Here is a 22,500-nt window from a genome sequence, read left to right as displayed (position 1 = left end):
GCCATAGCATGTGTACTTAGATCTAGACAGCTGAAAGGACCCACAGTACATGAGAAATCAATCGTGTCAGTTTAATAGTGTGATTTACTTGGCGTTGAGAGCTTGAGCCTTCCAGGCACTCCACCTTTTAACTTGAGGTGTGTGTTTGTGTGTAATGGGGTTGGGGGGGGGTCCATAGCTTTAACTGTACTGTGTGCTGCCTGTTTGTGCATGCACTCACACATACAGGCACACACACACACACACACACACACACACACACACACACACACACACACACACACACACACACACACACACACACACACACACACACACACAAGAGCTCTCATGCTTCACAGCGAAATCCAGGTGCACTTTGTTGTTCCAAAGTGTATTGCTTTCTCCTACAAGCCATACAGACAATAGTTATGCAAGGCACAATCTAGCCCACACATGTCCACAGCAGCACTGAACGTACCTAGGAAACATTAAAAAAAAAAAGAAAAAAGAAAAAAAAATCAGTCTCTCATGAATAGCGTTGGACTAATGGTATACTTTCTGTTTTTGTCTTACCTCAGATAGCTGACATCGCTGGACTTCTTCTTCTTCTGCTCCTGTGACGGACAACCACAGCAAGTTCTCTCCCTTAGGGTGAGTATCTGAACACGGACCCTTTTATGTCCATTTGTCAAAGAATCCTTAGCCTTGACAGAGATTAGACAAGCATTAACGGTGTCTTTTCAAGGATCAGTGTTCAAAATGAGTTGTGAATGCTCAAGATCATTCTTCTTTCCAAGTATTACTCTTTTGAGGCATGTCTTTCTTTTGTTTGAATAAAATGATAAACTAATTTATCTTTTTTTTTTTTTTTTCATCAAGTCCCCAACCGGGTCTTTAGATGTGGTTTTTACAGTATTGTTAGCCCTACTGTGTTTGGGTGATCTCGTTGGCTAGTAGAGGTCAGGAGGGGCCCCATTCCCCGCTCAAATGTTACAAATCTTCATCTTGTCCACCTTGATAGAATTCCCCCCTCCACTGGGCAACCTTTCAGTTGTGCCTGTTTGGTTTTCACACCCCAAGGATTTTCAATCTACTCTAGCTTAGAAGTTATGATATGCATTACGGCCGGCAAATGTGGGCGATGCTCGGATTTACTTTGTTGACGTCTTGATTGAGATTTGTAGCCGAACAGAACCGAATGAAGTGAACAGGGTCCTGATGGGTATTACTCTACACTGGCTTTACAGAACCTAGAAGGCAGAGATGCAGCTTTGTTCAGTAGGCTCATATTTTCAGTCTAAATATCTATTTGTTTTTTTTCTTTTAGGATGAAATATGCACACTCTGTGCCCGTAGAAAAAAGCAGACGCCCCACACTGTAAAGTCCAAAGTGGTAAGTGAAAGCAGTTTTCTTTGTCTTTGCATGCCTGGTGTTGTGTTTTTTTCCCCCCCCATATAGGTGTGTCCACTGTAAAGAGCCACATCAGTCATAACTGTTGGTGAGGTTTGTCTTCAGAGCATCACAATCCTGGGTGCTGAAATGACAAAACAGCACAGCCATGTATGAGAAAAATACACCTTTTTAGTACATGGACCTGACTTTATTCAGAACCGTTTACTGAAATGCCACCATTTAAAAAGTACATATACATTTCTGGTAGTAACTTATTTCAGATAACAAGACAGATATTCGTACGGATTTTCTCTCAAATATATTCCGACTCTTTCAATGATCCTGCATCTTTTGCAGTTTTTTGCAAAACTCTGACATCTTCAAAGATAACTCCCTTTTCCGCGCTAATGATACAAGGTGGTGTTTGTCACCAGGTCAGGCATCAAATGAGTGCGAGGAATCTCAGTTCACGTAATGGGAATCGCCAATTATATCCCCATCATGACTAATGTGGCAATTCTATTGATTAGGTCTCTCATACACACTTGTGCATCGATGCCGCACGAGTGCGCACACACACACACACACACACACACACACACACACACACACACACACACACACACACACACACACACACACACACACACACACACACACACACATTTCCAAACACTTCCATGTAGTGATGGTGAGAAGAGACACAATAACACTTTTAATTGTGTTGGTTTGGCAGTATATAAAGTTTTGTGTGTGTGTGTGTGTGTGTGTGTGTGTGTGTGTGTGTGTGTGTGTGTGTGTGTGTGTGTGTGTGTGTGTGTGTGTGTGTGTGTGTGTGTGTGTGTGTGTGAATGTTTGAGTAGAATGATTTTCTCCAGTTATGCTCCATGTGCTGTCACTCAATAGTCAGTCATGACTATATGAATTGTTTTAATTCAGCTGCATATTTTCTTCCAAAGATCGGTGAAATTTACAGGGACTTAGTATAAATAAGTAAAGTTTGGCGTGTTCCCCGGAAATTTCTGTCTGTTTGCTTCGAGGCCGTAGGTTTATTTAGATATTCTACTCCTGACCTAAGGGAGGAAATCTATACACCATCGTGGAAAAAAAGCCTTTGAGGTACAGATATGATTAAAGTGTATGGGATGGGGCGAAGGTACTGGGTGGCTGGGCCGTAGAACCAAGTCCACATCCCCAAGAGTCCTATCTTTCCAGAGTGAACCAGAGTCCAGATTTCCTTTTCCACCTAAAAGAGATTTAAATATTAGTTCTTAATTTGTCTAGTATTCAGTAAAATCTTCAAAGATGAACTCTTACTGCATATCTGCTGGCCTTAAAAAAAAAAAAAAAAAAAAAAAAAAAAAAAAAAAGTCCTTCTAATCATCAAGTGTAATAGCCCCAACACTGCAAGCAGCACTTCCAATGTGGACATATATATAAATCTACAGCAATTAAATATATCTTTGGCTGCTTTTAAGAAGCTGCAGTTCGGACTGAACAGCCTTCTGCTCACATTTCCAGTTAGAAATTGATTTCTTGTCATAGATCACAGACCTCTTGTCATTCCACTTCCAATCCTCAAATGGTTTCTCTGAGCCTGCTAACTGCCGTCGCTGTGAGTTGGCAAACAGGGGGAACCTCCACGGATCTTTACCCAGGGCACTCCGAGCAGTCGAGGGGGGAAAGAGGCAGAAATCAAAGGGACTAGGATCATTCCCCATTGGCAGCCTCCATTGTCTAGCTGATTTGGGATTGGTGGAGAAGGTGAAAACTGTGTGGGGGTGGATAGAGATCAGGCAAAGGAACCCTTTTTTTTTTTTCCTAATCTTTATCCACCATTAACCCCAGTGCCCCAGTGTGTGGCTGAGATCAGGGCCATTGGTCAATCCCCCATTCACTGCCACCCAGAATATTTTAAAGTTAAGCCCCCTCGCTTAACAAAAAAGTCTTACTCATCAAAGGTTTACTTTCCCCTCTTTCCCTCTCTTCCTTCCTTTTTGCTCTCGGTCCCAAGGATCTGCTGCTGTTCTTCATGCGCCCTTCTCTCTATGGTCCAAGGTTTTGTCGTCACACTCAGGCAAGAGGGAGGGAGGGAGAGAGAGGTTGGAAGTTTTGGAAGTTCCATATTTGGATTTAATGAGGTTTGGTTTCGGGTCTGATAGTGAATAAGCAAAAGTGGATCGACCAATGCCGTGCTGCCCCTTTGCTGATCCCTGGGATTTAGAGCTGTCCTGTTTTTAAACAGACTCAGGAATTGTACTCACAGAGGAAGTATTTTTCACACCTGTGACGTATATTTTCCAGCTTTTTTTTTTTTTTTACTTTGGTTTCTTTGCTGGTGAGAGGGCCCAATGTGAAACGCATCACACATTGAAAATATAACCATAACATGGCTGAATTCAGTCCAGACCTCCGACTCCGTATGAACACTTTCTCTATACTATACATTTTCTTGGCAAGTGTCGGGTAATTATCTCACACATGTCTGATCGTGAAAGAGAAATGTCTGAGGGACGGAATAGAAAAACCAAGAATAGGACGTGGAGATGCGGGGCAGACGGCGAGGAGTGAAGAGAAGAGATTGCATGGAGAGTGTTTGTCCAGAGTGCACAGTTGCCATGAGAATGGAGTTAGAAAGTGGGGAGGTGAGGAGGTGAGGAGGCTCAGAATGAGTATTGCCATTTCTTAAGGAGAAGATAAAGAGGCTCAATGAATCTATTGATCCAAGTGGCTGCCTATCTTCTTTTTCTCTTTCCCTCACTCATCTTTTATCCAGTTGTTTATTTAAAAATGCCAAATCTTCATGCTTTTTTTGAAGAACAATATGTGATTTTTGGGAAATTATATTGAGGGGGGGAAAAAAAGATACATTTTACCCTCAGCGATTCCTCTGAGCCATACATAAGGCCCCCTCAATAGTTCTGTATACGAATTAGAAACGACCGTTACTTTAGAATTGACTGATTGCAAATACTGCGTGCACCGCCTTTTTTAACTTCTATAAAGGAGCATGGCTCTAGTGTTTCACGTGTTGTTCTTTTCCCTGCAACTTAATTGGAGAAAGCTTTGGTGCGGAAGCCCGAGTCGATGGCATCTCTCCAAGAGCCTGAGATTATTGTGAAACCCAACCCGGGTGCAGGCATGACATCAGAGCAGCCTGACATCAGTTTGAACTCCTTATTTCAGGTGGGAAGAATTATGAGTGGCTTCACTCGCAGGTGATCGTGTCCAACGAGTCGGTCGCACACAGTCGCACATTCTTCTCCCGAGGTCTAAACGCTGATTGTCCTGACAGATTGAACTCGCGTGTTATCGCCAAACTGTCACGCAGCCTCATTTTTCAGCCTGCACACACAGCCCCTCAGTTTATGTTAGCCCTTCAAGGTCCAGTGTTTTATAGCGATATTGTCATTATGACATCACCTGAATCTACAATATTTTAACCCTGCTGATGAGTTCTATTAATCTCAGAGACGGCGTCCTAGGTTTCAGTGCAAAGAACTAACTTGAGGCAAATCAATGATGAATTCTTAGTATTTGAGACATCTCCAACACACAAACGGTATGTTAATATTGTCACATACTGTACGTACTAAATCAACCTCGTGAGAAATTGTAGCAATGAGATTTGGGCTCCCTGTGGTGAAATAAGACTTGCATTGTTTAAGTAATCAGATACAAAGAGGGTTTGCATGAATACAAATTAGATTGTTTATTCTGTTCCATTCGTATGTGTATATAATGAGATTTGGTTTCATGCGTATTTAAATGGAATGACAACAGCATTCAAATGGTTCCACTCAGAATACATTGTGTGTGTCATTGATAATATTTCTTATGAAATTGACACATTTGTATTGTGTTAACATTCTCAAGATTACTTTTTATGAGAATCTTCTCCAGTGTAACTCACTCTTCACTTCCTTTTTTTTTTTTTTTTTAAAGTAAAAGTTTCAAATCAAACCACACGGTCACAGCCACTGAAAAAGCTTTTACTCCAGAGGCAACAAGCCAAGTCCTTTGTTCGTAATGATCACTTGATCGCGGGCTGAAAAGGGATACAGGCGGCGGCGATATCCTACAAGAGCCTGGAATCTGACTTCCTTTACCGCAAACCACAAGCCCAGACAGTGCAACTGTTACTACCTGAGACCAAATGGGGAGAAAGCATCCGTGTGTGTGTGTGTTTGGAATAAAACACACACACACACACACACACACACACACACACACACACACACACACACACACACACACACACACACACACACACACACACATATACAGCATGCTCGATTTGGGTCATGGAGCTGACAGACAGTGGAATGTGAATGTGTGTATGTTGACAAACTCCACTGCACTCTGAATGGGGTTTGTGATTACACCTCATCATGCGTACTGCATCGGTCCTGTCCCCGGCCCCCCGATCCTTCTCCCTGTCTCTCTCTCTCTCTCTCTCTCTCTCTCTCTCTCTCTCTCTCCCTTCACTCCCCCTCTCTCCCCATTTTCTCCCTCTCTCACCACAATGCCTCATGGGCAATCTTGTGGTCACACTACCTGACTCCTTGCTGCTCAAGAGTGCAGTTGACAAAAACAGCCCGAGGCCCGTCATGTGGAAAAGATTCAGTCGGCACACGGCGTACATTCTAACCCTCACCCCTCACCCACCCCCCACCCCCACACAAGCCCCTCACTTTCTCTCCCACTAAGTAACTGAAGCACCAGGGTGTTTCCTTCTCCTGCTCACCTGTGAAGGGAAATCGCATGGCTTTCCTCCTGTCTGGGTGTGTGAGAAGGTGGATATTTTCATGTTGTGGCACACAGTGCGTGGATGTCGCTTTTAAACCACTGTGTACGCGTGTGTGTGTGTGTGTGTGTGTGTGTGTGTGTGTGTGTGTGTGTGTGTGTGTGTGTGTGTGTGTGTGTGTGTGTGTGTGTGTGTGTGTGCTTTCTCGCCAACTCGTCTCCCTCCCACACTCTTTGAGAGATGCAGGCAGTTTTCTCTCTGTCAGTTGAGTTGCACTCCTCATGTCATGTAACATAAAGCTGGCGGTCAGTGAGAGCTCTCAGCTGTCAGTCAGCCCGGTGGTCCTGGCCTGTCGAGCTGCTCACCTGTGTTTATTGGACAAGACCTGCTCCACACTACCCAGGGAGAGCACCTTGTCTCCCTTCCTTGTCTTTTTTTTTTTTCTTTCTCTCACCCATGCTCTCTCTTCCACTTTGTTTTTGTCTATTTCTATCATTCCCTTTGTCCGTCTTCCTCACTCTTTGTCCCTGTCTCTCAGCACAATATCACTTTTTTTTTTTAGCCTCTGTCTTATATTTCTTCAAATCCACCACAACCTTTCTTCACCAGTTTTTCTCCCCGCTGTCCAGTACAGTTTATTTTTTCTGGCTTTGTTCCCTGCTTTCTCCTTTTCTGCTGTCCCCCTCCACTGTCCGTTTTTATTTTTGTATTATTTTGGGACCTCTTTGTCAGTCCTTCGTTTTAAAGCTGCGGCGTCTCTTCGGCGGCGGTGTTCATCTCTTCTCTGCACCTGGCTGAGCACACGCATGAGCGCGCACACACCGCCGCTAGACAGCTGATTGAAACTCGTGTCTCAAAGTTGCTAATGTTCACTGGAGCATTATATTGTAGATAAAGTAAATAAACTAGGCTACCATGGGAGAAATCTCTGGAATAGACTGCAGTGATTGGGCAGATGACACACACACACACACACACACACACACACACACACACACACACACACACACACACACACACACACACACACACACACACACACACACACACACACACACACACACACACACACACACACACACAGCCCTTGCACAGAGGCTTTCTCTCTTTCACATAAACAGGCACACACACACACATCATGGGAATGGCTGAAAAGGTGTCAGTTATGTTGAGGTGTGAGGGGAGCAAAGGGTCGGGAGATATTTTCTATGGCTCAGGAATTTCACAAGTTTAATGTTTTTTGAGGAGCTCTTTCTAGAAAAGAAAACAGTTTGATGCAAGAGCCTGCAGTCAAGGGGTCGCTTATATTGACAGTCCTTAGCGTAAAGTCAGTATATAGTATAACCTTTTTAATGCAAAGGTCATTTATTTATTCCTTTGGTGAATCTCCCGGAAGCCGTTCTTAACCAGATAGCTTTCAAAAAGTCTTAAAAAAAAGTTATTAACTTACCCACAGCCAACAATCTCAATCATTTCAACTTCTTTTATTCACGTTCTCTTTAGTCTGAACTCTTGTCATTTTGCTTTTCTTTTCAGAAGTTCTTTCGAACCGTCGTCAGTCCGTCCAATTCAAATGATTTTTGTTGGAAAGGCTCATTAGCTAGGCCAGTTAGCATACTGGTTAAATGCAAGGGCGGACTCTTTGTGGGTTTTTAAACCAGGGTCCACTGAATGATCCCTCAGGTTGGAGTGCTAGCGAGGTACTAAAGCCACACATCGGAAGAGCATGGCATTCATATTTCCGCCCTGGTATTATTTAAAACCCCCTTGTGTTTGCCGTGCTTCCATTCTGTGCCGTAAAGTGGTATAGGTGACATGGTAATACATTTTCTTTGTGCCCAGTGATAAATACTCTACCAGGTCTTACTCACTCTGCTGCTTCCGAATGTGTCCGGACAGCGCCTGCATTGTCAAAGGCACGGGGGTCATTCAAAACTCAGTCTGCCTCCCTTTCCGCCTTTTGTCAAACATTTCTGCGCGTGTGATAGTTTTCTCATTTATTTAGTGAATAGTCGGCGGGCGAAGAAGAAAAGAGCGTTTTTACATTATGGAAATGATGGAATGGGTTATAATCTCCCACATATTCATCACGGCAGACATTGGACCCTTGTGATACCGTCCTCCATTTGGCCATTGTTCCGGTTCTCTTTTCGCGAACTGTTCCCCCTCAATGGGGCAAAGCAGGCTTTAATCCTGTCTCTCTTTTGGAATGACAATGTTTACCAGCTATCATTCAATAAGGAGCCAGGAGCACGACACACATCCCTCTGTCAGTTCATGCTGTGTGAATGTGCGAGGAACCAGATTCAAAAGGACGGTATTGTTAGCCCTCTGAGGATGGGATGGAAGGGCGAGGCTTGTTCGACAAACTGATCGGAGGTTTTTTGTGTGCATTTTTCCTAACCCGTTAAACCTTTAAATACCTTTGCACCTGAATTTCCTGGCTTACTGTATACATTACAGTTAAAACATGAAGCCTGAACAGGCCTTTGGAGTCCATACAACAACACACTGCTGGGCAACGTTGGGTAATTATTGCCTGTAAGTAGGGATTAGGGTTGTGGATGTTGACAGTAAATTGGCTCTCAGGGCATGTGGATCAGACACATCGTTGCAAAGAGTGAAGGTGTCTGTACATAACCCCCTCTTCTTTCACGTCGCCCTTGTCATGTGTTTACAGTTCACCAATAAATACGGGCTTATTCTTCTCACTCACTTATCTGTTATTGTGAAAGGACGCACAAGCGAGCTAATGAGATTTCTAAATGTATGAAAGGAAGAAAAAAAAAAAAAATCGAAGGAAGCTAAGATGTTTGTCTGGCTTTATTTGCCTCTGATTCCTTTTTACTCCCTCCAAATTGTTTTCCCTTCAAAGTCTTGACAGCATTAGGGATTAGTGCCATAGCTGCTAACAATCATTAGTGTGTTTTCACCATTGTGTCTTGCACTGTTTTCTACCACCAACGTCCCCCCCCCCCCAGCCTTACCTCCCGCACGTGTCTCCTTGGCTTTCGTGCCAAGCAAGAAATGAAAAACAATCGCTGCGACCTCCAGCGACCCCCTTCTGACGCACAGACAGTTAAATGGTTTGTAAGACGTTTAATTACCAAATGGTATAATCGTTATTCATCTCATCATTAGATGTATGATATTAAGTGAATTGCCTCCCTTGGGTCCCTGTGTTTCACAGATCAATAGATTTAGATGGAGCTTGAAGGGGGGGTGGCTGCAGTTAAAACACTTCCGAGGCCCCTGATATGAACACGTGCATTGTTTGTGTGATGCACCATGGTGACATCCACTCATTTATTTATGCAATTAGCTTTTATATAGGTTTAATTATGCTAATGTCTACGTCTGCACCCAGGAATGGCAGTATGTCACTTCTTTTTTTCTTTTTTTTTTTATGGATTTGCGGCTCCTGGGTTTATTTTTGATGGTGAAAGGACATGAAACAATAGACAAGGTTACGGCACCACAGACTTCCCATCGGTAGAGTGCTTGCGTTTGCACTTTTGGGACACTTTGTTGGTATCAAGCATTGTTTGAAGGCATTGTGGAGATTGCTAATGCAGCGTGTACACCTCTGAGGCCCAGTAGCCTGCAGCTTGATATCGCCTGTATTCCCAATGTGAATATGGCTGAGTGGTGATCGGGGACTTGCTGCACCACAAGCTGCTATTCACTGCAGCCGGCACTACTAGCCTGAGTTAATTGTCCATTATCTGCTATTATCTAAGCTCTACCCCTCTCGGTCTCTTTTATTCTCCCTCACTCATGATTCTAGCCGTCACCACCAGTTTCACTCCCTCAGTGTGCTGTATCCACTGCTTTTTTTTTTTTTCCCCCTACTCACTCTGGCAACCTTATATCAGCGTTGTAGCCAAGTCCTGGCAACCGAGTTCAAATAGTAATAATGATTCCCTTTGTTCCGGAGGTACCTCTAACATGAAGTCAGCAAAGCATCATATTCATTTCTTGTTTTATCATCTCACTACTTGAGTGGGAGTTGCTCCTGTGTCTAATATTCCCATCCAGTAAAGATTTGAAGAATATTTTTTTCTGAAAAATATATGCAGAGGTACAGATTACATTTGAATGACACTTTTCAAAAGGTGTGTTTTCATACGTGTTGGATTGATATCCAATATCCAATATCTTATTAAAGATAAATAAATACTATGAATTGGAAGTTTATAGAAGAACACTCTTCTTTAGATTGATAAGGTGATAGATCTGCAGAGGTGTTTGAGGAATCCTCAGAAATTTCACTTGATGGCACTGTTTTCCTTTTTGCTCCAGCTGAAGCAACAGGGCATGTTTTATGTATGCTGGGCACAATGTGCAAAGCCTGGCTGTGCCACAGATACGTGTGTCTTCCTTTTCTCTTACCTTCCCTGGGCACCGAGAAACACACTGGATCACTGACGAACAATAAGATCATGCACTCTACTATTTTTATATAATCATTATGCTTCAGATAAAATGGTTCAAAATAAAGTTCACATTGGCACAGTTACTGCACAGTTGTTCATAAATATCTTTGCGTGTTTTTGGAATATTTTCCTTTTTTTTTTTTTTTTCCCCAAAAAAGTTTGAGGGTTTTATTCTGTATTTTATTTCTTGCCTGCTAGGAAAATGTAATGTATATTTTAATGTAAATTTTAACCGTCACTATTCAGCAGCTTAAATTAATTAAATTGCATTGCTCCTGTGCTGCCAGGCGATGCTTTAATAATTACATCAACAAGATGATACAAATTATAAAGCCTGGAGTGTTTCTGCAGTTCACTTAAATCCCACACCTCTCAACTGATATAGTCGGATCTTCACCTGCAATTAGTCCCTCCTCCCCCAACCCTCCTCACCTCCTCTCACACACACGCACACACACACACACACACACACACACACACACACTTGCATACACACAAATGAATGCATGCATTATAAAGTGCTATCATTTTTGTTAGTGTTTCAGTTTAGAGTTTAGAAAAAAGTATTAAAGCATAAAATTCAGTTGAAAGGGAAAAACGGTTGCCCTTTGTCCATTACTCTCCACGCTGTCTAAAGGGGAGGGAGGGGGATTAAACAGAGTTTAAATAGAGGTTGGATGGATGGATTGGGGGTGCGTAGGGCGGTGGGGGTCAAGATCATATTAAGAGCTCACAAAGCAAATGGTTCAGCGTTAGGAAGTGTTGCTCCGGTGGCCCTGGCTCATGAGCAGCCTTTAAAGACACAATACATCACAGTGAAAAATAACTCGAGCTTGTATTTCAGCGTCGTGCACATCATAAATAAAGGTGTGCCATGTATAATTGAGGCTCGTGCGCGGGGAACTCGGCTGGAGATGAGAAATGGAAATCTGTGTACTGGTAAATAGATAATCACACAAAAGTAATTGAGGTTTTCAAACCCCAATCTAGTCTGCCAGCATGAGCTCGTTTGCATGTTAATCACGTCAGTGATTTCCCTTCATCACAGGGAAGTCCGTGCACACTTCCATAACCAGCTTTTAATTGCATTTAAAATGTCACAGAGGTGGAACACATGTAATTTAGCCAGAACTGTGTCCAAATTAATGGGTACTACTGAGACGCTCCATTGGACAGGGTTGGAAATGAGAGAGGCTGTCCATTGTTTGGGTCTTTATTAGAGAGTCATCCACTCTCTCCACGATAACATCTCCACAGTTTATATCAAGACTTCAAAATTAAATCTGACAAGCATTTTGTGAACGACTTACCACGACTGTAGATGCCAACTTCTTGCAAAATAAGCCAAATGGATGGACATTAAAATGGTGGGAAAATAAAAAACATCAAAGTGAAAGACCACAAAGCCAGAGTGTTGGGTTTAAAATGGAGAAAGAAAGAGAGGAATGGTTTATTTTCTTTCATCACCAGGTGTTCTGTGGCATATAAATGACCAAGATGATGTTTCCATAACACAGCTTAGGGCACTCTAGAGAGGGGAAACCTGCAAAACAGACCTATTTAATTTTTCATTGAGGTGGACCATCAGGAGCAATAAGCCAATATTCCTCTTCCCCTTTTTCCAGATGCCTTCCACACCACTGTATCTTACCAAAACCCAAGCCCCTCTTACTTTTTTTTCTTTTTTTTTTTTCTTCAAAAAAAGAAAAAAAAGTTCTGCCGAGACCTACATGAAAGGAAGGAACTGTTGAAATGTTAATTTTACCATCTGCTGTCGAGGCCTGCTACCTTTTTTTTTGTGTGTGTGCATTTTCTTTTTTTTTTCTTTTTCTTTCCCTGCCTTCTTTAATTCCCAGTAGTTCTGTTCTGTTTCATGAATGTGCTGCTATTTTGGCTGTTTGAAGTCATGGGGTCTCTGCGAGCGTGGCTTTGACTGGCTGGAAAATACAATGCCACATGGCGGATGGTGGAGACTGTCCATTAGTTTCCTGTTTAAAGCCCGGTCCCTCCTGGTAACCCTGTTTCTTATACCAGTCCCAAGGCTCCAGTTCCGCTCCCATGCCCACCTCCAGTACACCGTCTGTCAGTCTCTCCCACTGACTTGGGCTTGCCCTCGCTTTCTTTTCCTTCCTGAGTGGGCACGTCTTTGGGGACCTATTTAGTGTGTTTATCTTAATGCTGAGGATTTTAATCACTCGTTTACAAGACCCCTAGCACCTTTAGCTAATCAAAGTTTTTTTTTTTTTTTTTTTCCTTCTCAGCACACATTATATTAGTTTTCCTGTAAGCTCAACAAACCCCAGCATATCCAGGATAGAAATGAAGTTCCCGACAACCGTGATGCCTCCCCATCTTTTTTTTTTTGTTTTACGTCCCGTCTTCTCATCACAAAAGTTGACACATTTAAAAGCAAAAAGTATGTTGCCAAGTTTGATGTGAAGATTTTGCCAAATGGATAGATTCCATTGTGAGATTTGATAGTTGGCAATTAGGGTGAGACATCCTGTGTGCAGAGTTGCTTAGCATTTTCCTTGGCCGGGACCAGATTGTTTAGTCTGCTCTCATTGTGAGCTGTTTCTGAGCTGCACTTGACGGTTGTTTGCAGAGCGCTGGGGGAAAATGTGAGAGGGGCCAGTGCCTTTCTCTATTTATTTATTTTCCCTGTCCTTGGAGCTGGAATCTGATTTGTGTTCATGTTTCTCTATTCTCTCTGAGCGGTTTTTAAGTGTGGCTGCTGAAATCTAGACTCTGTATGACCTCACTGTGCGGCCTGTGTTTCATTAATGACCAGCCCTGTGGTTTGGGGGGGAGAGGAATATTTTTCATATGACACCGCCTTGCATTAGCGCGGAGCGGCAGCTGCACAACCACAAAACCGTCCAATTTTGTGGCTTTGAAAGGTGTGAAAAGTTCAGCTCCCTATAGCAGGCATTGCATTTATAATTATAGTCGGCGTATGCGTGTGCGTATATGTGTCAAGGAGCGGAACTACTGAAGACTTGTAAAAGTAACAACAACGAAAGAAAAAAAAAGTCACCTGCTAATGAAACATTTGTCTTTAATTCTCCTAGGCAACTCGTGAAGTAAATAGTGGAGATGTATTTCAGAGTGAGACGTTTACACACTCGCAGGGGTCGACAAGCTACGCCTAAGAGAAGCCACCTAAAACAACACGCAGAAAGTCAAAGTGGAGTAGGTAGCATTTTGACAGCTTGAATCATTTGGAATAAATATTTCATTTCAACATGGTTTCATACTGTTTGGACCCTTTAGAGTTCCTACTACAAGCAAGTCTTTTTAAGTGTTTTTTAAAGAATTCTTCTTTTTTTTTTTTTTTTTTTTTTTTTTTCAAGTGCCACATCTGGCATAAGAGGTATTTCTTTCGCAGATTGATTGATTTCCCAGGCTTTGTTGGAAGCGACTCACGCAAGCCACACAGCAATTGACTAAGAAGCATGCAACAATTCACAGACACACGTAGCAACCCTCGGCACCCCTCCCCTCCCAAAAAAAAAAAAAAAAAAAAAGCCCAGACACTAGACTACTGTAACTCTGTTTTGTACCTTGCAGGATATTGAATATCCAAAAGGAAACCTCGGATTTGTCCGGTCCCAAAAACAAAGAGCCCTTGTTCTGCCGCCCGTCTGCCTCTCACTCCCTCACACTTTCAAAACCAAACTGGTACTGTCATCATAACCCAACAAACACAACTCATTTGAATACATAAGATAGCTTGTGTGTATTTCCAGATCATTCCTAGCCATCCATCACTGCACTCCCACAGTCCTGGCAGCATTAAGTGTTGGTGTTGTCAGCTTGAAGGCAGGAGGTGGAGAAGGGAGAGATTGAGGTTAGTCACCGGGGCTGAGGGAGGGTGAACAAAAGAGACGATTACTTAATAGTCCTGCTATGTTTTTGAAGCGGAGCCTGCTGTTTGTTTGGGGAGCTTCGGGGGGGGGGGGGCTGGTTGTGCAGGGAGATATCTCACAGGCAGCTGATGGGTACTTTTAAGCTGTCAGAAACATCCCCTTTGCCATCCGTCTTCCTGAATAGTCGACAACAGGCTCCGATGGGGCAGAGAGAAAGTTAATGATGTTTCCCAAGTTCGCAAACTCTTGAAAATGTTGCCTCTGAGTATAATTGGGTGCCTTATTGTAAATTAAAAGTCATCCGTGATGATAGCTTGACAAGCATTTTAAGCCACTGATGCGCGCTCCACACACTATTTTCAGGTCCAAGCGTTATGAGATCTCTAATGAGTCTGCTCTCTACTTGTATATGTTTGTAAACAACAGTCTCGCAGGTTGTCACCGAGGGAAAAAACAACATTTTGCTCACGACAGAAATGAAATTCGTAGTCACAGCACAAACATCATCAACCTGGTGTAAACTGCTTAATTACATGCCAAGACTGCATAAAACAAACCGAAACGGGGGGAAACTCGTGTGCATCTGAGGGTAATTTATTTCATTTGTTCCATCGTTTTCCTAAAGTAACCTCATTAAGAGAACGCATTTAAAACGTAGAGTTGGAAAGGTACTCAGATTTCTTGATTTAAGGTTGTGATCCGTGCAACATACTGTGAGTATTCCACCAGGTGAATACATTTTGTGAACGAAAACACTTTTCTCATTTAGATTTCAGTATGACCCAAACCACTCTGTTGCTAACTTTTAAAATATTGTCGCAGAATCTTTGTTGTTTTTAATCACGTAAAATTGCAGTCTTTTTTTTTCTCCTGTGATTTTGAACAAACGGTGGATTCTCTAAAATCCCTGCCAGCCTTTTTCTGTTTTGATAAATTGTACATCTAGTCCTATTTTCAAAGTCATCAGCGATTGCTTTCTTGCCACTCAGAGTACTGAACATGGACAGCTTTTAAAGGTAGTGAGTAGGTATGATAAGTGGCTCAATCCTTGTACTAAAGCATTTTTTTACTGAAAGTTTAATAGCTACTGTATAATGAATTATAATGTATTCTCTCCAATTGCAAATTTCCTCTAATATAGCTCTTCTGCCGCAGCAAAAAAGTCCATCTGAATATTATTGTGACCAGCTTTTTAAGAATACAAATCAATTGCATGGTTTTAAGTAGTTAGATTCATACTTTTGTTATAAATTTCCCCCAATGCCAAATGGAATGGTGCTTGTACAACCGGAATAGCTAACCAATTTCAAGTAGTGACATCATGGTCAGCTCCAAGTCAAATATATGTTTTAGCAGAAAATACGGCCGTTCATCCGAACATTTCAGCCTAGTTTGAACTCATTGAAAAGCAGTAGGCTTATGAATCATCTTGCTGTTCCAATTTAATGGAACATACCTTTTCAATGACAGCGTGTACCAGCACATCATCAAAGTGAAACTTCCAAAGTTCCGCTTAACTTGTTGCCGAAATAGTTTCTCGTTTTCAAGAAAATTGCAGTGCGCCAAGTCTCAAGAAGTGTATCGGGGAATCTTCCCTGAAGGAAAAATTGCCACTTGCATACTTGTCTTTGACCAAAGTGAAGCCCTCACCCACTCCAGGGGAACATGCGCTGTTTAGGAAGATATAAAGGAGTAATTTTATTACTCGGTACATCTCCCCTCAGAAGCCATTTCATTTCTCCTTTCAGCTTCCACAGTAGCCTTTATTTGATCTCATATTCCAGAGTGTGACTGCCTCAAACCAGTCAGACTCCGTTTATTTTCATTTGGAAAACACATTTAGTGTTGGTGGGGTGGCAGTGGATGGAAGTGGAGAGCAGGGGGTTTCGGATGTGGAAGGGACCACGGCAGGTTTCTTTATCACATGTTAATGTCCTCCTGCAGGGATTTTTTTTTTTACCACTGTGCCTGATTGTTGGGAGCCAAAAAACGTTATGTTTAATTCTCCCAATTTGATCAGTGTAACTTCCCTCAGTGTTTCAAATCTTTCAAATATGTCCCTATCCAGACTTCTCCGACGCACAAACGCTTTCTCGCGGATAACTGTTAAGTTTTTGCATCCATACAGTGAAAGTGATACAGCTGGATACCCTTTGCTCAGCGCTTTGAAACGGCAGATCATTGGAAAAGTGTGCCGTTTATTAGGCAGCCCACTTAGGCAGCCCAGATGTAGCTGGTCACTCGAGAGCGAGAGGTCCTCATAAACTTTGAGACTTTAGAGCGGGCACAACACCCGACTGTAGAGTCTAAATTATACCCCCACCCTTCCTTAAACTCCCCATATTTGTCTATTTAACAAAACCCTGGACCAGCTGTCTGGAAGAGCTCAAACTCCATCAGAAGTCCTGCATTTCCTGAAAATCTATCTTCCCCTCTCTCCTATTTATCAGTGTCTATGTCTGTGTCTGTGCCTGCAGCACCCACTGTATATCCTCTCCAGTCCTTTTTACTGGTGACAGCACTATGAAAACATTTTTAGTGAAAAATATCTTTTCAGTGCTCCGGAAGTCCCACTCACCTAAATAGTTCCTCTATGTCTTGTGTGTCTCTGTTATTTTTTCTTCTTTTTTTTTTTTTTTTTTTTTTTGGGGGGGGGGGGGGCGGGGTATTCACTGGGCTCAGTTCCACACGATGAATTACCTCCAGATGTAATTCCTCTCGCCCTCAAATTAGTGGCTAGTAAAAATTAGGTTTGAATTAGCCACGGTGCGGAGAATAGAAGAGTTAGAAATTTCCATATAATGAGTTTATTATTCTTCGCTGGAATGCCGTTTTTCCTGAATTAATTTGATCAGAGGGGTTTCGAGGTGTTATTGGTGTCTAGTTGAATGGTGTTTTTAGTCACGAATGGATAGCCACTGTGTCAGCAGTAAGTCAGAAGGCCGAGGTAATCAGAGGACTCTGAAGTCCACACTCCAGCAGAACGCTCCACGCCTCAATAGCTGCTGGAGATGATTCCCAAAGCATCTCCATTATCCCATTCATAGTCGGAATAGTTTTTAAATATCCCGCATGGAAGTATTTTTCATTGTTACTTGCAAAAGGCATCGGCAGGATTCCTTGGGCCTCAGATAGCGTACGTTGGTTAGCGTATACAGGTGTTGTGCTTGTCCTTTGACTGCCAGTGGAGCTTGTCTTGCTGCCATTCAACTGTGTAGTCACGGTTCTGGGAATGATAATCTCTTTGGCAGAGCTGGAGCTGTGGGATCCTCAGACAGTACAGATCACTGTCATAAATGGGTTTCAGTTTAATTTGAGTGTCTGAAGCGTCCATTGTATCTCTTTTTTTAAAAAAAAAAAATTTATTAGCTGTTCCTTCATCTCGATGACGTCTCAGTGGCCGGTACCTTTTTTAAAACGCAAACAACTCAGTAGCATGTATTTTTCTCTTGAGAAGGAATTAAATTGAAACTGCAATCGCCTTCACTATATGATAATATCTACTACTGTGAAAAAAGGGAAGTTGTCTGCCATGCTCTGCTCTTTCATCTAATTCCAGTCTGCTGTATAACAGGTAAACTGCTGTGAGCCGCGCTTGCTTGTTTAAATTTACCCGGCTCAGCCGAGCCTTTGATTTCAGCAACTCGTTTAATTCAAATGCGCTTTTGAAGAAAAGCTTTTTTCATTTTTTTTAACTTATTTTTTTATAAGGAAGCGGGGGATGGCATGGAGGCAGCTGTGGTGGTGGGAAAATAAGAGGAGGCACAGGAGGGCCAATTTAACCTGGAGTGTCTGTCGCTAGTCTACCAGCTCCTTCGCTTCAAGAGGCCCGGTCAGCTTGAACTGTCTGACTTCTGTCATTTCGATCTCTTTTTATTTTTCTGCTGTAATGTATACTTTAATTCCCGCCCGCCTGCTGTCTGTGTGTAGCGGCGGCGGCGGCGGCGTCTGCAGAAGCAGCTGGAGGGGAGGTGCAGGTATCATTAAGCCTTGGAGAGGCACCAGCAGAACGCTGCTGAGTGCTATACGTGGCTCCTTGCAGCGCGTGTTGATATTTCTGGGCCCAGTGAATGTACAGCATGATTTATTTTCAATAGGAACCCGAGGGCCGGGGCTTGGCCGGAGAGTCCCCCCCCCCCTTACCTCCTCCTCCCCCCTCCCCGGCTCCTGACTCTGGCTGTTGATATTGAGTCAAGCAAACACTCTCTCAGGGATGTCCTGTTGGGCACTCGGCCAAAGTCGCAAATGGAAGTCACATGTGGAGAGTCCCAGAGGAAAGCAATTCACACCCATCGCCAATACTTCTTCCCCCCCCCTCGCATACGTTTCGTTAAAAGCACTACACGTATAAATGATAGTTATTTGGTCGACCGAATCATCAAGCCTTACATTTGTCTCACTCACTGATTTAGAAATTGTATATTTCCTAAAAGGACTGCTATTTTTCAAACAACAAACAAAAACCGAATCGTTTATTATTGTGATTGCAGCAATCAGGCCCCTCTTCACCTTCATTCACCGCTCTCAGTTTTTGCGGTGAAAATACATATGCAAATATATTTGGACACTGTCATTATCAGCCACTTAATAGGCATTTCATTAGGGATTTTCTGAATGCACGGTGCAAAGGCAAGTTGCCATGGATACCCTGGTGCTTAAGTACAGTATATTAAAATGGTGTTGCCTTCCAACCACTTATATAATCACTGGTCTGTAATGGTCTCTGCTCTCTGGCCATAAGCAACCTATCGTGTGATCAACATTGCCCTGGACAACAACAAAAAAAGCCCTACCTCTAAATTACACCTTATTTGGCTTTTTTATTTATTTATTTGTAGGCAGGACGAAGTGGCTCAGGAATTGTGAAAAGTTTGTGTGAAATCTTATAATTGCTGCTGATGTGTGTGTGTGTGTGTGTGTGTGTGTGTGTGTGTGTGTGTGTGTGTGTGTGTGTGTGTGTGTGTGTGTGTGTGTGTGTGTGTGTGTGTGTGTGTGTGTGTGGTCTCATATGCTCTTTGGAAACAGTGGTGATCACTGTGTGGGAGTTGTTAGGTGCAGTCGAGCACACTTTAACAGACGGTAAAATCACTTTATTTTGTCTAACTGGCTCTTAAATGCAAGAATGGACGAGGGAGGAGGGAAGTCAAAAGGATAACCTCCCAATGCAAAGTGAACACATTGCTGCTCTTGGCAGTTTGGCTTCAATAAATAAAACAGCAGTTGGAGAAAACGCCACAAAGACTTTGTCTCCCTGCACATTTCTCTTTGTCTTTGTCCTCATTCGACTTGTGTATATCTAAAAGGTCGTGCATCCTTTTGTTTTAACTCGCACTAAGCGTTTTTTTCTCTTCTGCATTTCACTCATTTCTGTCATTACCGTGTACGTTTTTCAGCCTAATGGTTGTTAAAGGGTTAATAAAGAGTGATTCACATGGCTGAAGGCTGGGCTGCCTCTGACTGACAGACCTCATGGCAGTGCATGCACTTTGTGGAGGAAGTGTAGGTGGCAGAAAAATGGCGAGGGAAGCCGCTGTGACGGGCGCCTGACTTTGGCTTATGCCCCAGGGGGCAATGCACTTCACGGTGGCTTTAATTGAAAATGAATAGTTAGTGGTAGTGTGTGTGTGTGTGTGTGTGTGTGTGTGTGTGTGTGTGTATAAACTGTGAAAACGATAGCAGTGCCGGGAGAGCAACGTCCGCTGCCATCGTTGTCGCGGCGTTGCGCTGATCCACTTCTCCCCCTGCTGCTGCTGCTGCTGCTGCTGCTGCTGCAGGGGTTGTAACCAGCTGCTGCCACCCTCATCCCCTCCCCACTGTACCCACTACACATGTCTATCTCCCCCCCTCTCTTTTCTCTCTCTCTCTCTCTCTCTCTCTTCTCTCTTTCTCCCTTCACCGTTCCGCTGCCACCACATCAGGACGCTGGTGGGCCTGTTCGTCTCCGTTGACCTTGGCAGCGAGAAAGCAGCACTAGAAGAAGAGACATGGGGAATAAATACCTGAAGGGAGGGGAGGCACACAGTTGTCACAGATGTGTAGAAATAGGCGTAGCGTTCCCCTAGTGAAGCCAGTGTTTCTGAGGCCAGGGGCCTCTTGTTTGTCTTTTCCAGTGAGGCATTCTGACTAGTTTATTAAAGGGGCTGAAGGAGCTTTCTAGCCTGAAGCCCTTAACGTTGAAAGAGGAATGGGAGAAATTACTGGCATAATGTGGATGCTTAGAGCAATTAACAGCCGTTGTTTAATGTTAGCCCCCTTTTGCCTCTCTCTGTCGCTGTGCTTTTCTCTCTCTCTCTCTCTCTCTCTCTCTCTCTCTCTCTCTCTTGCTTGCTTTTGCTCTCTTGTCATCCCCCCCTCTCTCTCTATCTCTCTCTCGCTTGCTTCACCTCCCACTGTCTCTTCCACTCTGCCGAGATTGTTTAGTGTTTACCCTCCCTGCCTCAGAGCTCCGAGAGCTGACACTAATGAAAATGCTACATCTTTTGGTCTGTGTTGGTCTCTAAATAACGATATCATACGGCTGAAATATGCTCCAGCGGAGCCTGGGAGATAATGTGCTACTCAGAGCCTTTTAAATCATGCCAGTGCACCGCTCAGAGCTGCGAGTTCAAGTGGTCTTTACCCCATGTTAGGGGGCTACGTCTTTTCCTAAATAAATCTGTCATAGTTGCCGGGGGTGCCTCTCTTTAAAAGCATAAAAGTTCTTGCACTCTCAATAACCTCTTGCTGTGGCTGCCTGTATGGCTTTTGTGCACGTGCGTGTCTGTCGCTGTGCAGCTATGAATTTTTATTTTGGTGTTGCACCTCTGCCAGATTTTAAATGTGTGTTTGCTTGTATTAATATGGCACAAACTTATGTAGGCAGATGTAAAAAAAAAACAACAAAACAAAACAAAAAAAGTCCCCTCTTGTATTAAATCTCTCAGGCCCATGTGGCAGAGCGAGCTGGTGGCAGATGGACTGGCTTTCTGCATCTGCTGTGTGCAGACTGGGGGCTTTGTACTCCTCTCTCCTGGGGAAGACCGAGCCTTTCTTCTTGCCAGTAGATTCCTGTCTGTTGGAGCGACTAAGAAAAACATCTGTGGCATGCAAGAGAGAGAGAGAGAGAGAGAGGAGGAAAGGAAAAAGAGAGAGAGAGAGAGAGAGGAGGGAATAAAAAAAAGAATGACAAAAGAATTGGCAAACACCATTAGCCCTAAATGTTCCAGCTCATTGCCTGTTGTGCATTGTTTACAGAAGGGGAAACATGTTGATACATCCCATTCAGCACATCTGAGCCCAGCCCGGCTTAATTCAGCTCGCTTCAGCTTTTCGTCGGCTTCTTTAGTAGGCAGCGGGGACGGGTGTTTTTTTTTTTTTTTTTGTGGTCCCAGTTAGAGATATTGAACTAATTCATTTTGAGTAAAATTGTTCAAATAACTGAATCCTCATGTAAGACATCTGTACAGACATGTTGTGCCTTTTATCAAGTGGTAAACCATGCTTTTAAGAAAACGATGGGTTTAAAAGCTGTGAATTGTTTGTCAGCTTTTGTATTTCTTTCCCTTTTTTTCTTTTTTTATTGATACAATATTAAAAACCCATAGACTCTTCACTTTGTTGAGAATACATTTTTTACGTTTGGCCAGGCGGATTGTTTAAAAAAAGAGTGTAGAAAGTGGTGGTAGCATATTGGCAAAAGACTCCCCAAAAAGCGTGGTCCTTGTATTTTGTACAAGAAAACGTGAGGGAGCATTAGGCATGTGGAGGTCCCCCCCCCCCCAGTTCTGAACCTTTGTGGTCTCCCTCCCCTCTCAGATTCCTCTACAAAACGCCTCCTCTGAACCCCCCTTATGCACACACACACACACACACACACACACACACACACACACACACACACACACACACACACACACACACACACACACACACACACACACACACACACACACACACACACAGAGTTCCACCCCCCTCACCATTTCTTTGCCAACTCTCGCCACCCTCCGCCCCCTCCTCTCCGCTCCCCGCGACCAGCCCCCCTACCCCACCGATCAAGCCACTGGTTTTTGTGTACTATTGGTCCTCGGGCGT

The 22,500-nt window shown here is 43.3% G+C and overlaps 1 protein-coding gene across 1 annotated transcript in view; it reads left to right on the top strand.

Moving 5' to 3' along the window:
• Positions 1 to 22,500, top strand: part of foxp2 (forkhead box P2) — a 102,507-nt gene that overhangs the window by 9,027 nt on the left and 70,980 nt on the right. Inside the window, exons 2-3 of the mRNA XM_054624283.1 lie at positions 561 to 633; positions 1,310 to 1,375. The gene's annotated coding sequence lies outside the window, so the exon portion shown is untranslated. The remainder of the gene's footprint in view (positions 1 to 560; positions 634 to 1,309; positions 1,376 to 22,500) is intronic.

Source organism: Anoplopoma fimbria, chromosome 23 (assembly GCF_027596085.1).
Source record: "Anoplopoma fimbria isolate UVic2021 breed Golden Eagle Sablefish chromosome 23, Afim_UVic_2022, whole genome shotgun sequence".
Taxonomy (NCBI): Eukaryota; Metazoa; Chordata; class Actinopteri; order Perciformes; family Anoplopomatidae; genus Anoplopoma; species Anoplopoma fimbria.
The sequence above is the reverse complement of the archived record's forward strand: the minus strand, read 5'-3'. Positions and strand labels throughout refer to the sequence as shown.